This window comes from Chelonia mydas, chromosome 2 (genome assembly GCF_015237465.2).
Source record: "Chelonia mydas isolate rCheMyd1 chromosome 2, rCheMyd1.pri.v2, whole genome shotgun sequence".
NCBI classification, from domain to species: domain Eukaryota; kingdom Metazoa; phylum Chordata; order Testudines; family Cheloniidae; genus Chelonia; species Chelonia mydas.
In genome coordinates this window covers 104,325,883-104,340,074 of record NC_057850.1, presented here as the reverse complement: position 1 = coordinate 104,340,074, position 14,192 = coordinate 104,325,883, and the positions used below count along the sequence as shown (strand labels likewise).

The 14,192-nt window shown below is 42.1% G+C and overlaps 1 long non-coding RNA gene across 2 annotated transcripts in view; it reads left to right on the top strand.

Annotated features, from left to right (window-relative positions):
• LOC114019526 overlaps nucleotides 1-14,192 on the top strand; it is a 784,643-nt gene that overhangs the window by 579,013 nt on the left and 191,438 nt on the right. Inside the window, exon 14 of one of the 2 annotated variants that reach the window (XR_006288645.1) lies at nucleotides 11,803-11,992. The exons of the other annotated variant lie outside the window; for it this stretch is intronic. This is a non-coding gene — a long non-coding RNA (uncharacterized LOC114019526). The remainder of the gene's footprint in view (nucleotides 1-11,802; nucleotides 11,993-14,192) is intronic. 2 annotated transcript variants of the gene reach the window in all.

Here is a 14,192-nt window from a genome sequence, read left to right as displayed (position 1 = left end):
AAAGGACTCAAAATCATGGGATCCTTGAAAAATAAAGACATGGATGTGGTATCCAGACCCGTGAAGGAGTCTAGCAAATTCTCAAACAATGCTACCAGATGCCCCTAATTTACTGGGGAAGGTGTCCCTTCCCAGTGTATACTGTTGTCATAAAAATAAAAGGAAGGGAAACCACCTTTCTGTATACAGTGCTATAAAATCCCTCCTGGCCAGAGGCAAAACCCTTTCACCTGTAAAGGGTTAAGAAGCTAAGATAACCTCGCTGGCACCTGACTAAAATGACCAATAAGGAGACAAGATACTTTCAAATCGGGAGGGGAGGGAAACAAAGGGTCTGTCTGTCTGTGTGATGCTTTTGCTGGGAACAGATCAGGAATGCAGACTCAGAACTTCTGTAAAGTTAGTAAGTAATCTAGCTAGAAATGCGTTAGATTTCCTTTTGTTTAATGGCTGGTAAATAAGCTGTGCTGGATGGAATGTATATTCCTGTTTTTGTGTCTTTTTGTAACTTAAGGTTTTGCCTAGAGGGATTCTCTGTGTTTTGAATCTGATTACCCTGTAAGGTATTTACCATCCTAATTTTACAGAGGTGATTCTTTTACCTTTTCTTTAATTAAAATTCTTCTTTAAAGAACCTGATTTATTTTTCATTGTTCTTAAGATCCAAGGGTTTGGGTCTGTGTTCACCTGTATAAATTGGTGAGGATTTTTTATCAAGCCTTCCCCAGGAAAGGGGGTGTAGGGCATGGGGGGATATTTTGGGGGAAGAGGTCTCCAAGTGGTCTCTTTCTCTATTCTTTGTTTAACATGCTTGGTGGTGGCAGCATAGGGTTCAAGGACAAGGCAAAGTTTGTACCTTGGGGAAGTTTTTAACCTAAGCTGGTAAGAATAAGCTTAGGGGGTCTTTCATGCAGGTCCCCACATCTGTACCCTAGAGTTCAGAGTGGGGAAGGCACCTTGACAACTGTGAAGTTGTAGAGATAACCCAATGGCTTTCACAGAGGCTGTAGAGTTTAATACCATTTGTTGGGGATATACTGGAGAAGTCCTGTTCAGTGACCTGTGAACCTCAGTGGGGACTCATCTGTGCTTACATTCAGGCCAGGCATGTAGTCTTGCATAAACCTCTCCTGGAGATGTTCCAATAGAGGTCTGGTCCAGTAAAGTCGTCTAAGCAAGACTAATGCCTGTCTGTGTGTCTCTGGGAGTTCCACTGATGTGGAGAAAGCATTGCAGGAGGAGAAATCTATCCTGAGTCATCATTCTCTGAAAAACCGGAGTCAAGATGAGTTGGTTTATGGACTAGTAATGAGAAACAGTGGGGTTTCTTCTTATCTCCATCAAAAATAGCTTTCAGAGTAGCAGCCATGTTAGTCTGTATCTGCAAAAAGAACAGGAGTACTTGTGGCACCTTAGAGACTAACAGATTTATTTGAGCATAAGCTTTCGTGGGCTACGCCCACTTCATCAGATGCATAGAATGGAACATATAGTAAGAAGATATATATATATACAGCAGTGGAGGCAAAAGACCTATCTGACTTTAAGATTAAACTCAATAAGTTTATGGAGGAAATGGTATGATGGGATAACATGATTTTGGTAATTAATTGATCTTTAAATATTCGTGGTAAATAGGCCCAATGGCCTGTGATGGGATGTTAGATAGGGTGGGATCTGAGTTACTACAGAGAATTCTTTCCTGGGTATCTGGCTGGTGAATCTTGCCCATATGCTCAGGGTTTAGCTGATCGCCATATTTGGGGTCGGGAAGGAATTTTTCTCCAGGGCAGATTGGAAGAGGCCCTGGAGGTTTTTCACCTTCCTTTGTAGCATGGGCATGGGTCACTTGCTGGAGGATTCTCTGCTCCTTGAAGTCTTTAAACCACGGTTTGAGGACTTCAGTAGCTCAGACATAGGTGAGGTTTTTCACAGGAGTGGGTGGGTGAGATTCTGTGGCCTGCGTTGTGCAGGAGGTCGGACTAGATGATCATAATAGTCCCTTCTGACCTTAGTATCTATGAATCTATACACGTACAGAGAACATGAAAAGGTAAGAGGCTAATTAATTAAGATGAGCTATTATCAGCAGGAGAAAAAAACTTTTGTAGTGATAATCAAGATGGCCCATTTAGACAGTTGACAAGAAGGTGTGAGGAACATCCTAAATGATTCATACCTAAATAATAGGCCATCTTGATTATCATTACAGAAGTTTTTTTTCTCCTGCAGATAATAGCTCATCTTAATTAATTAGCATCTTATTCCACCTTTTCATGTTCTCTGTATGTATATATATATATCTTCTTACTGTATGTTCCATTCTATGCATCCGATGAAGTGGGCGGTAGCCCACGAAAGCTTATGCTCAAATAAATTTGTTAGTCTCAAAGGTGCTACAAGTACTCCTGTTCTTTTTGTGTATAGCTGTGTGGGTTCTGGATTTGTTTTGAGGGGGATTTTGTGATTTTGAAATGTGTTCCATTCCAGACCAGAATGAAAACAATGTTGGAAATGTCCTCCAAATCGAAATGTTGAAAAGTCTTCCTGTGGTGATCAAAATATTTTGTTGTGACAAAATCATAATGTTTTGTACCAATTTCAGCTTTTAGGAAAAAGAAAGGGTTATAAATACATTTAAAAAAATGGAAACAAAGGCATTTCTAAATGGACAATAGGAATGCTCCATTGGAAAAACACTGAATGTTTTGACCTTATCAAATTGTATTTTTTCTATTTTTCTCTCTCAACGAATTTTCAACAAATTTGACACACTTCTGCAAAATATTTCACCTTCCACATATTGGCATTTTCCAAAAACTTTCCTTTGGAAAATTTCTGACCAGGTCTACTTTTGTGTTTCAAAGCAAGAAGCTTATAGCAAGAAACGCATCCAATGATGTATATATGGGTTGTAAAAGTGATATCACCAACAAAATTCTTAGCAGGGCTAAGAGCAGCAGAAGCATTTCCCCTGTTGTTACAATGATGATAATATTATCTTGGTATGTTTATATATCATTATGATATAGTTCTTAAAAACTGTCCCAGGGCTATGTTGGGACTGTGATATGTGTGATTTCTGTGGACCCTTGTGGTCTAAAATGTCCCTCAACCTCCTTTCACTTATCAAACTACAAGCTGTCAGAGGCAAACTTCAGCAAAAGAACAGTGTAATATAGCAGTGTTGGTAATGTACAGCGTTATTCATGTATTTATATTTTAATATGCATGCTCTGATTTATGTCTATGTTGTATCTTGTTTTATTTACCTGGGAAATGATAATGTCAAAAATTTGTTAAAATCGCCATCTTGAATGGTGTCTAGTAGTTGTTTGGCAGCCATGTTGGCTACACTTCTCTTTGGAACTTTGGTGCCCTTTTGTTTGCGTTTGGCACTCTTTTGTGGAAAGGTGGGAAAAGGACTGGTCAGGTGGTCACTAATCTGCTTAGAGACTAGAGGATTTTAAAGCCCCCTCCCCCACCCCCCCGTCCTCCCTAGCAGCAGTCTGCGTTAGTGTTGTTTGATCAAGAACCGCCGGAAGATCTCTGAGAGGTACCACCACAGCTACTTACCTGAGAATTGATCCTGATCCTAATCCTGGTCCAGCAGTCCTCAAATGTCCGAGTCTCTCCTGCACCACCTGTCATTCCCAAATGCAGTGGTAGGTCCGGATCCAACATCTCGAGGCTGAGGCAGACGATCAGACGAACTTTGATCTGTAAAGTATAAATATATTTGTCTGTCATTTGTAGAGGGAGAGGTTTCTGGGCTTCATGCCCATGCAAGCCACTGAGATATTTTGTCCATATACTTACCTTATGTTAAATAAAGAACCTTTTTAGTTTACCTTTTCTTGCTCCTTATCCTTATTTACACTGAGATCAATTAGGTGATAGATCCTAATTCAGGGACAGCCGTACCTGTGACTTCTTAGCAGGGGTCCATAACATCCTTAATTTCTCCCCCAACATTGATTCATTGTAACAGTAATGACTAGTCATGAATGACAGTGATTTGCAAAGAGTTTAGTTTACAGTAAAAATGACTCAGGAGAGCAGGCCAGACAGAAGCTAATTCATAACTAAGCCATAATTCAACCCTCAATTATAAACTCCGTTGCTCAACCTTTGGCAGTGCTGGAGGGGAGAGTATAATGTGCCTGATCCAAAAGAAAGACTCTTATTGATTCCAATGGGCTTTTGTTAATATGCCTATGTGACAATTTGGGAATCCGGTTGTCCTAATTTATGAATTCTAGCTGAGATTACGAAGTGTTACTATGAAAACTGCTAAGTCGTGAATGCCTCCTTCTATGTGTCTTTACCCAGCAGCAAACTCCATTTTGAATGTGCAGCCTTTTGCCTTCTCTGTTGCTGGTTCGCCTCCATGCCGGACTGAAATTCCAAAGGCTGGTGGCAAAAGAAAAAAAACAAGCGGGCTGTTGTTGTTAAGTGCTCTCTCACAGAAATGGAATCGCTCTAAACAATAGACTGGCTCTCAACCAGGAGAACTGGTTTAGCAGGGGAGAGGTTGCCTTGGTAATGAAGTCACTTGGCAGGACTCTGGTCACCTGTTGACCTGATAAAGGGGGCTACAAGTTATAGAAAGGGAGGAGGTGAGCTGCCTGGGGTCGTAGGCCAGTTTGTCTCCAGCTCAAGAAGAGAGAGAAGCATTCCAGCCTGCAGGGGCCTGCAGAGGCAGGGAACTCTGCCTGCTTTTCTGAACCTAGATGATCTCTTAAGGGAAGGGTGAGCTGATGAGGGGCATTGTGGTTGCCGTGTTTATTGTTTTCTAAATGATCTGTACTCTCTTGTGGTTCATATGATTAAGTAAAAAGAGCAAATGTGTTAGACTTCCATGCAAAGTGTGTGAGTGTGTTATTTGCTTCACAATTACATGTGCCTCCTGAGAGAGTTATAGTGTAACCCACAAGACTCACATCTGTCAGTGAGATTCTGGGACAGGGTGTGTTTAAGAAACTGAGGTATCTTCAGTGCTGGTCCTGGGGACACAAGACTGGTGGGCTGAGGAGCATCATTTCCATAAAGGAGTAACTAATTGAGTCTGTGCCCAGGAAATGTGCCAGACACACCAAGGGAGGAAACGATACTCAACCGGCTGAGACCCAGGGCTGCAGAGACCTAAGCCGCATAGGGCTCCAGGATTCCAGGGTTTTGGATTACCTGCACAGCAGTCTGGTGGGTGCCCAGCAGGGGGCACCTGACTGGATCTCTTACAGTTTACTTTATAATGTTTCATTGGTAATTTCAGCTACCCTAAGCTTACTAATGATAACTGAAATAAAAAAAAAAATTCTTTACGGACCCTTAGCTAACACCTGAAAAACACAGCTAAAAGTGGTTGGGAATTTTCCATTGAATCTCTTTTCCATTAGAAAATGTTGATTCATTGAAACTGAAACTTTTAGCAAAAACATATCCCTTTTATCTCTAGACATGGTATAGATGAGAGGGAAACTGACCGACCTAGCCAGCCAACCACCAGTCCACCCCAGACTAGTCCTGTGGTTAAGGAATTCACTTGATATGTGGGAGACAGAGGCTCAAGTCCCTGCTCTGCTTGATTGAAGTCAGGACCGGAACCTGCATCTCCCAAATCCCCAGTAAATGTTCTTCTAATGCAGAACAAGAACTACAAAATATAATTCCTGTTTGCTAGCCAGCCCTACTGACAGCTTCAGTTGCCAGATATGCAGTTTGTCCCTTTATAGTCATCAGATACATTGGTGGGTAGGAAAACAAATGCCTGTTCATTTAATCGATTAAACTTTTTTAGCCTTACAAACTGTTGGCAACTTGGAGCACTGCCTTAGACAGCTGTTTTCATTCTTTACAAGGGATGTTCAAACTAGTTTGGGTAAAACAGGGACCCCTGCCCTTTCCCTGAACCTTCACCCAGAACTTGAACCCAATGTTAAAAAAAGTTTGGTTAACTTCCCTTTCCCATTCATTACTGCATGCCTACGTACTTGTGAGATCCGCTTGGACCAGATGTGGAAATACTGCAAGAAAGGATATTTCCTCACTCGTATTGTAACGATTCTTTTTATAAACGGACGGGTTGATAGCATGTGCTGCATGCACAGAGGTTTGTGTGCGCGTTTGGAATCTTCTCAGAAAGGGTCAGATGAGATTTTCTACTCCAGTCAAGAGTCCACCCCCCGTCACTTGGGCCTCCTGATAATCCTTATGGAGACCAGCAGTCCTGCATTCTGGTTCAGAGAAAAGTATTTGCTATCCATCAGAGGATAATCACAGGGCTAAGTTACACTGCTTTACTTTCTCAGTTTCGGTAAAGCCATTTCCCCTTTCTAATGGAGTTAAGAGCCTAAAAAAACCCCAAACCCGGTTTTGTGCTCTGCTGCAACACTTTTACATTCATCACCAAGGAATACTCTCAGCACAGAGGCAATGTGGAGCTGGCAAAGGCAGACCTAGGCTATCCCTTGACTTCCCCCACCTCAGCAACTAGTGTAGGGGTATGGTGGGGAGATGGGGATGAATAGGGGTGGGAGGGGTGTGTCAGGGGCAGGAAGGGGAGTAGCTGGAGAGCTATGAACTTGAGATATTCTAGCCTAAAGAGCAGCCCACTTGTGACTGTGGATGGCTGCTTTAAGTTAGAACAGACCCTAGCGGCTGCGGTGGCACGGCTGAACCATGCTGTGTGCGTACCCACCTATATCAGGCTGGGTCACACTAGGCATGGCTCAGCCATGCCTCCACTGCTTCTACCAGTGCTACCTCAGCTACCCAGCTATTTATAAACATGCTAGCTTGACACTGAGAGCCAGCGCACCTGTGTGTGTGTGTGTGTGTGTGTGTGTGTGTGTGTGTGTGTGTACAAGCAGAGGAATCACAACTCCAGCCCATAGTTTAGACATAGCCTGGAGTCTCAGTTGATATGATTACTTGGTTCATTCGAGCACTTGTTCAGTGCAAACAGATTGGGCCCAAATCATCTCAGTGGTGTAAGCTCGTGGAAGTCAATGACATTACAGCAGGAATCAATTTGTCCCATCCTGGTTTTGTCAGGAGCAAAGTATGTGCTTTCTTTTCTAGACCTGGCTAATGGCCATCAGGGTCCATGTCAGAATGTTTTCAGAGGAAGAGCATCCCACCAGTACCAAAAATAGAGGCCAAAGATTTAGAAGTAAAGGTTGTGAGTCCAAGTTTTAATATATGACAAATGCCTTAGCCCTTACCCCTCACAACTGGTCCTTCCCACTGCCTGCATTGGTTTTCCTGGCTTATTGTCTTAGGCAACATGGGCTCTCTATTGTGGGATAAATGTTCTTTGTTTTTCTTTTCTTTATATCAATTGCTCCTGTATTGTCTTCACTCTGTTTTTGCATTGTCTTCTGTTGTACAATCTCTGCTCGCCCCATTTTTGCTCTCTTTTCACCCATTCCCTTTGCCATTCTCCTCCTCACCCTCTCCCCTTGCCACTTTCCCCCTAGCATCAGATTTTAGAAGCAGGTCTATTGCTATAATGTTGTAGGTGCCAGCTGCTATAGATGTCTTCTCACATCTAATGATTTTAGATGCTGAATGAGCTACTAGCCTCAGATTTGCTGGTAATGCTTAATAATGCTTCTCACATCTAATGAGAGTAGTGCTGTGTTAGTGGAGCCCAGTGGGGCAGTGCCCCATACCGTCTCAAGGGAATAATAATGCATGATGTCTGATTGTGACTGTGTGCTAGGTTGTAGGACCAAAGCCCGCATATCTGCTTTAATACTAGCTCTTTAATCTCATGCTCACTATTCACTTTTCTCCAGAGCCTATTCCAGCAATCCTACATCAAAACAGACTCTAATCATCAGTGACCTGGTTCTTTCACTCTTCGGCACAGCTCTCAGAGCTATAGCGGGCAAAATCAAAGCGGAGGGGAGAGTTGTTGGGTTGTTTTGTTTTTTGTTTTAAATGCTTCGATCCTGCCAGATCTTTGCAAGAAACATCAGAATGGACTGAAGTACTGCCAGCCTGAAATAGATCTCTCAAGAGCTGCCTCACTTCTCATCTATCATGGAGTCCTGATGAGTGAAGTGAGCCACCTGCTCCCGGGCCACAATCTCTCATTGCTGTGCAACAGCGAAATACACGCTGGGATGTTGCATTCTGGTATTGCTGTGAGGGCTGGAAAAACACAGCGGCTCACCGACCAAAGGAATTCTGGTGTGACAATAGGAAGATAGGAATTGTCGTACTGCATCAGGACCATCTAGTCCAATATCCTGGCTCTGACAGTGGGGAGCACCAGATGATTCAGAAGAAGGTGCAAGAAACCAGCGAATGGTTACAGAATAATCTGTCCGTACGGGAAGTTTCTTCCTAGTCTCAGTTGGGTCTTAGTTTATACCCTAAAGAATGAGCTTGTATATTCCTAACCTTATTTAATCATTTCCAATGTAATGATGGATGTTCTTATTATACATACAAACGTCTAAGCCATTTTTGAAGCCTACTAAGCTCTTGGCCTCAATGACATCTGGCGGCAGTGAGTTTCACAGATTGATTATGTTTTCTATTTAAAAAAAATCCTTTTATCCATTTTAATGCTATTGCCTTTCAGTTTCATTGAACGGTCCCTTATTCTTGTGTTATGACAGGGTAAACAGTAGCACTTCATTTATTTCTTTTATGCAATTCATTATTTTGTGTTTTACTACCTTGTCTCCTCTCTCAACTACAGAAAACCAATCCTTTCAATTTTCTCAGCTCGTACTAGGGTTCATTTAAACAGGACAGAGTGCTGCTTTTGATGACTGGTGAAACCCCACCCCAGCATCTTGGAATCATATCAAAACTTAGAAACAATCTACTTAGATTAAAAGCTCTTTGGGGCATGGATTGCTTCTTTCATAATACATATGGGCACAATGCCGAGCACAATGCGGTCCTGATGCTACCACAACATGAATAATGAATCTTCTGAAGTTTCTTCCATTTCACTGTCCCACTCTCCAAAACTACCATCCAGATTTACCTTCCCTGTGAAACCCATTTACCTCTAATTACCTGTGGCTCTTGACTTCTTCTCCAAAGGTCTACTAGTCTCTCTCTATAGCCTCCAATACGGTTTTCAGGATTTTGAAGGAGTCTTTCTTTGACATGTCCCTGCACCCCACCATCAGGAAGCTTTCCTTGTTAGGATCCCTTCTGTCATGGTTTCTAGCCAACCTGGTTCATTCACTCAAATGGGTTCTCTCTGGTAACGCTGCTAAATTAGGGTTGAAGCAGTGATTTTGGGGAAACAAACATTACTGCCAATGCATGCACAACCCATTATATCTTCACTCTGAGCCTGTGATGAAAAAAATAAAGAACAGTACTCCCCGAGGAAAAATTCACTGTGTGTATGTGGTGCATGTCATACTCTGAACAATTTTGAAGTATATTTTGTAGCGGTAGATCTATTATGACATGAGAGAAGAGAAGGGGAAAAACTCACAACAGTAATCTGCAAAAGTGAAAGTAAATACCATAGCAATAGAGAGCTGCCCTGTATTGTTTGTTTTTACACACAAAGTAGAAATTGCCTTTCTCCCACAGTTCTTCAGAATTGACATAGTTTGGGGTTATAGAAATAAGATATTAGAAGCATTTGCATTGTGAGAATTGAAAGGTCTCAGTACTGATTGAACCACCAAGGGGCTTTTATGTCATCAACAAAATAAGGCAGGTTTGTATTAAACTGGAAAAAAAGAGAAATGGGACAGTGAAAATGGTCTTGTTCCATTCACTACCCAATATATAATCTCTTTCCAATAGTCTTCCACAGATGTCAATGCCCCTTGCAACTAGAGAAGGTAAGAAGGAGTTCTAGGGGCAACTTGAGAGGGTGATCCAAAGCTAAGGCAAAGGAAAGCCTCCCTTTGACTTCAGTGGGCTTTTGACCAGCCCCTTAGCAAACTTCTACTTACAGTGAAACAATAGTGCACTTCCCTGTTAATGGCTCCCACTGTATGTAGTGTAATTATAGATAGATAAAGAAGAGTCAGCTCATAGATGATACAATTTTGAATGCTGGTAATTAACTGTAATGAGTTTTTTCCCTTAGGCTTTTAATTGACAGCTGGTCAAGAGTGGGTGGTAACTGACTGAGGCTATTTTATTATTATTTTGGGATATGACCTAGGCTGTTATATTCTGATTGGACAGTTCACCTCTGTTAAGTGGCTTGTATTTTTTGGACAATTGTCAGTTTTGATTAATGTAGTATCTAGAGCAATGGGGAGGCGTTATATACACTGGAAGAAGTGCATAAATATGTCCATTCCTATAATGCACTTCTTCTTTCTCTTGCTATATATTTGTGCAACAGTCTTAACTCATTCAGTAAGACAGAGCAAAGCTGAGCATCCGCTTAGGAGTTGTTTTATTGCTGTTAAGAAATGCCTTCACATATTAATGAGTGTGTAACATTTGTGCGGCAGGAAAGTGAGACTTTCAGGTCGGATTATCTGTTGCCAGATTCATCCTGTCCTTTGATGTATACATATGAAGGAGGGAATATATGCCACTAAACTAATAGATTAGGTCTGTTTGTTAGCGTAAGGTATCTGGTAAAATTAATTCTAAGTATTTCTATCACATCTATATTAGATAAGTATTCTATATAAGGTCTTATATTGTGCTCTTCTCTGTAGTATCTGAGCTCTGTCCAGTAGTGCATTAAGCAACCTGATTACACATCTGTCACATGTTTGTTCTCTCATCCTCTCCTCAGGAGGAGAATAACATACACTGGATTGTCTTGTTTGGTAGGGTTTTAGGTTTTTTGTTTGTTTTAAAATATACACGTTGCAATGTATTTGTTAAAGTAGGCAAGGTCACAGAAATGTGTTTTGCTCTAGGAGTGCAGAATGATGAGATGTGTGATAACCCTTAGTTGCTGGGGAAGTTCATTCTACAGTCTTGAACTTGCATGCAAGAAAATTCTGTCTTCCATACAGATGAGCTTTACTTTTATTGTTGAGAATGCCATTGTGCTTGAGGACCATGGTCTTTGTCCTACAAATTTAGACAATCTTTTAGATATCCTAGGCCATGGATCGACTTAAAGATAAGGAACGGAGTCTTGAACTTGATTCAGCATTCTATGGGAAATCAGTGAGAGAACACAAGACAGGTTTCATGTGCTTGTGGTAACCAGTGTTGCTGAGGAGAAATGTTGCAGTGTTCTGTACTAGTAGGAGTTTCCTAAGTGCTGAAGACTTCATGCGGAGTGAAGTTCTGGAACAGCCTTCCAAGGGAAGCAGTGGCGGCAAAAGACCTATCTGGCTTCAAGATTAAACTCGATAAGTTTATGGAGCAGATGGTATGATGGGATAACATGATTTTGGCAATTAATTGTTCTTTAAATATTCATGGTAAATAGGCCCAATGGCCTGTGATGGGATGTTAGATGGGATGGGATGGGATCTGAGTTACACAGAGAATTCTTTCCTCGGTATCTGGCTGGTGAATCTTGCCCATGTGCTCAGGGTTCAGCTGATCACCATATTTGGGGTCGGGAAGGAATTTTCCTCCAGGGCAGATTGGAAGGAGGCCCTGGTGGTTTTCGCCTTCCTCTGCAGCATGGGGCACGGGTCACTTGCTGGAGGATTCTCTGCACCTTGAAGTCTTTAAACCATGATTTGAGGATTCAATAGCTCAGACATAGGAGTGGGTGGGTGAGATTCTGTGGCCTGCATTGTGCAGGAGGTCAGACTAGATGATCATAATGGTCCTTTCATTATTAATATGAAATATTAATATCTATGAATCTATGCCCAGGTATATCAGATTGCTGTAGTCCTTCTGAGAAAGGCGTGAATGACTGAGGCCAGGTCATTGTCTGCCAGGATGGGAAGGAGCCAATTGAAGATGATAGAAAGTATTATTCATGGACGCTACTTTGTGAGAGCCTATGTCAATGAGGAATCCAAGAGCAATGTTAAACTATGGACTGACCTGACAAACTGAGGTGTGTACATTCAATCACAGGAAACTGTACTATGGCTGTAGACCTTTCAGAATGCTTTCCTTTGCTCACCAGTGTCACCTTTGTCTTGCTTGGGTTCAGCTTCAGCCAGCTGTTCTTCATATATGAGCTAATCTTCTTGAAGCACTGGGCCATCTTGATGGCAGTGATGAGGTCATATGTGGTGAAGGATAGATAGAGTTGTGTGTCATCTGCATATTACTGACATTTGAGTCCATTTTATCTGACCAGTTCATTTAGTAGCTATATGTAGATGTTGAAAACAACCAGAGAGAGAATTGATCCTTGCGGAACTCCACAAGTGAGAGGTGTAGTGGTGGAGGTGCAGTTTCCCATCTACTCGTTGGGTGCTACAGGAAGGACTCAGACCATTTTAGTGCATTAACCAGGACCTCTGCCCCTTCTCTTATGTGAGACAGCAGTATCTCATGGTCAACAATGTTGAATGCTGCCGAGAGGTCCAGAAATCTGAGAATGGTTGTTTGCACTGATTGTTTGCCATCGACAGGAAGAGATTGTCCATCAGTGCCAATAAGGCAGTTTCAGTTCCATGTCCTGGCCTGAATCCATATTGTGCCAGGTCTAGAATGTTAGCCTCAGTTAGACGAGCTTTGGCTAGCTTCTCCATGAGCTTACTCAGGAATGGTAGGTTTGGCATTGGAGGTAGTTGGTTAAAACCAGTGTATACAGGGTGGGTTCTTGTGTTTGTTAGACTATTGCATGTTTGAAGGAGGAAGGGAATATTCCTTCTCTGAAAGATGAATTGGTTATTTTGGTCACAATTGGCACCAGTTTTTTATGACTCTCTTTTAAAAGCCAGGAAAGGCCTGGGTCAGATTCATAAGTTTTGGGTTGATATTCCTTTAGGGTGTCCAGAACTTATTGATGAGGGAACATAGTGAACTCTGGGAATGCATGTGGTTTTATGGTTGGTGGGTATAGGTGGAGCAAATCCATGCTGTTTGAGAAGGTTTCTGGAATGTGCATGATCTTTTTAGTGAAGTAGGTGTGACCAAAAGCACCCCTGTATTCACATCCTCCACACTATTGTAATAATCTTTGTACAAAATATGGTTTGTGAGATATTATTTGAAAACTAATTAACTTGCTTGTGAAATGTATGTAGCAACATTATATGTAAAGTTATGCATTCCCCTTGTATGATGATGTTAGCACATGTTCAGACCCACACAGCTCTGACTAGGCAAAAGTAGTTGAATAGGTTTATCCTAAACAGAGGAATATGTGTTTACCTCAATTTACATATAAGTAGCAAACAGGGTCCCTGAGACAGCAAGAGGGGAAAATGGCAAGAGACAAGGCAAATCTGCATTTCAGCAGACACAGGAGAGAAGAAAGAGCATGGGGCTATCTTTACCACCAGACTCCATGTTGACTTCTTTACTGTTTGAATAAAGTTTGCTTTGAGTGGTAACCCTCAGAAGAATCCACTTCAAAGGGTGATTGGGACTATAAAAGTGAGGGGCAAAACCACCCCAAGTCACCTATCCTTATCTCTCTCTCTTTCACTTAAAAAGACAAAGGAACCAGCCCTTTGACCTTTGGGGGTATATCTTGACCTGGGAATTTGGTCAGTGTTGTTGCTGGGAACTTGTGGTAAGGACGTTACCTTGAACCAAGTCTAGCTTGTTAAGTTTTAGCTAATAGGAAATGCTTTATCTTTATTTCTCTTGTAACCATTTCTGACTTTAATGCCTTATTCTTGTACTCACTTAAAACGTCTCTCTTTGTTTTATTTTAAATCTAAACCAATCCAGTGCTGTGTTTAAAGTGAACTAGCAAACAGGTGAATATTGACCCTTAACGGGGCAATGGACCTTTGGTATCTCAACTGCTCAGGAGAGGGCTGGAAGTGCAGTACAGATGTTTTTAGGAAAATTCAGGACTGGGAGTGTGTTGGGGTCAACCTGCAAGTAGTAACCAAGGCTGGTGGAAACCAGACTGTGACTGGAGTGATACTGACAGGCTGCTGGGGTCAGAGCTGCTGGACCAGGGCTGTAGCTATACACAGACACTCAGAGTGTGACCTGCAAGCTCTTTGGCTGTTTGTGAGCAGCCCAGGTTGGGAGCTACCACAGCAAAGCATTGTGAGGCACCCAAGGTTGCAGGGCAGGTGGTGAGACAACCCCACACTGGTCTGGATTGCACCCGGAATGTGACA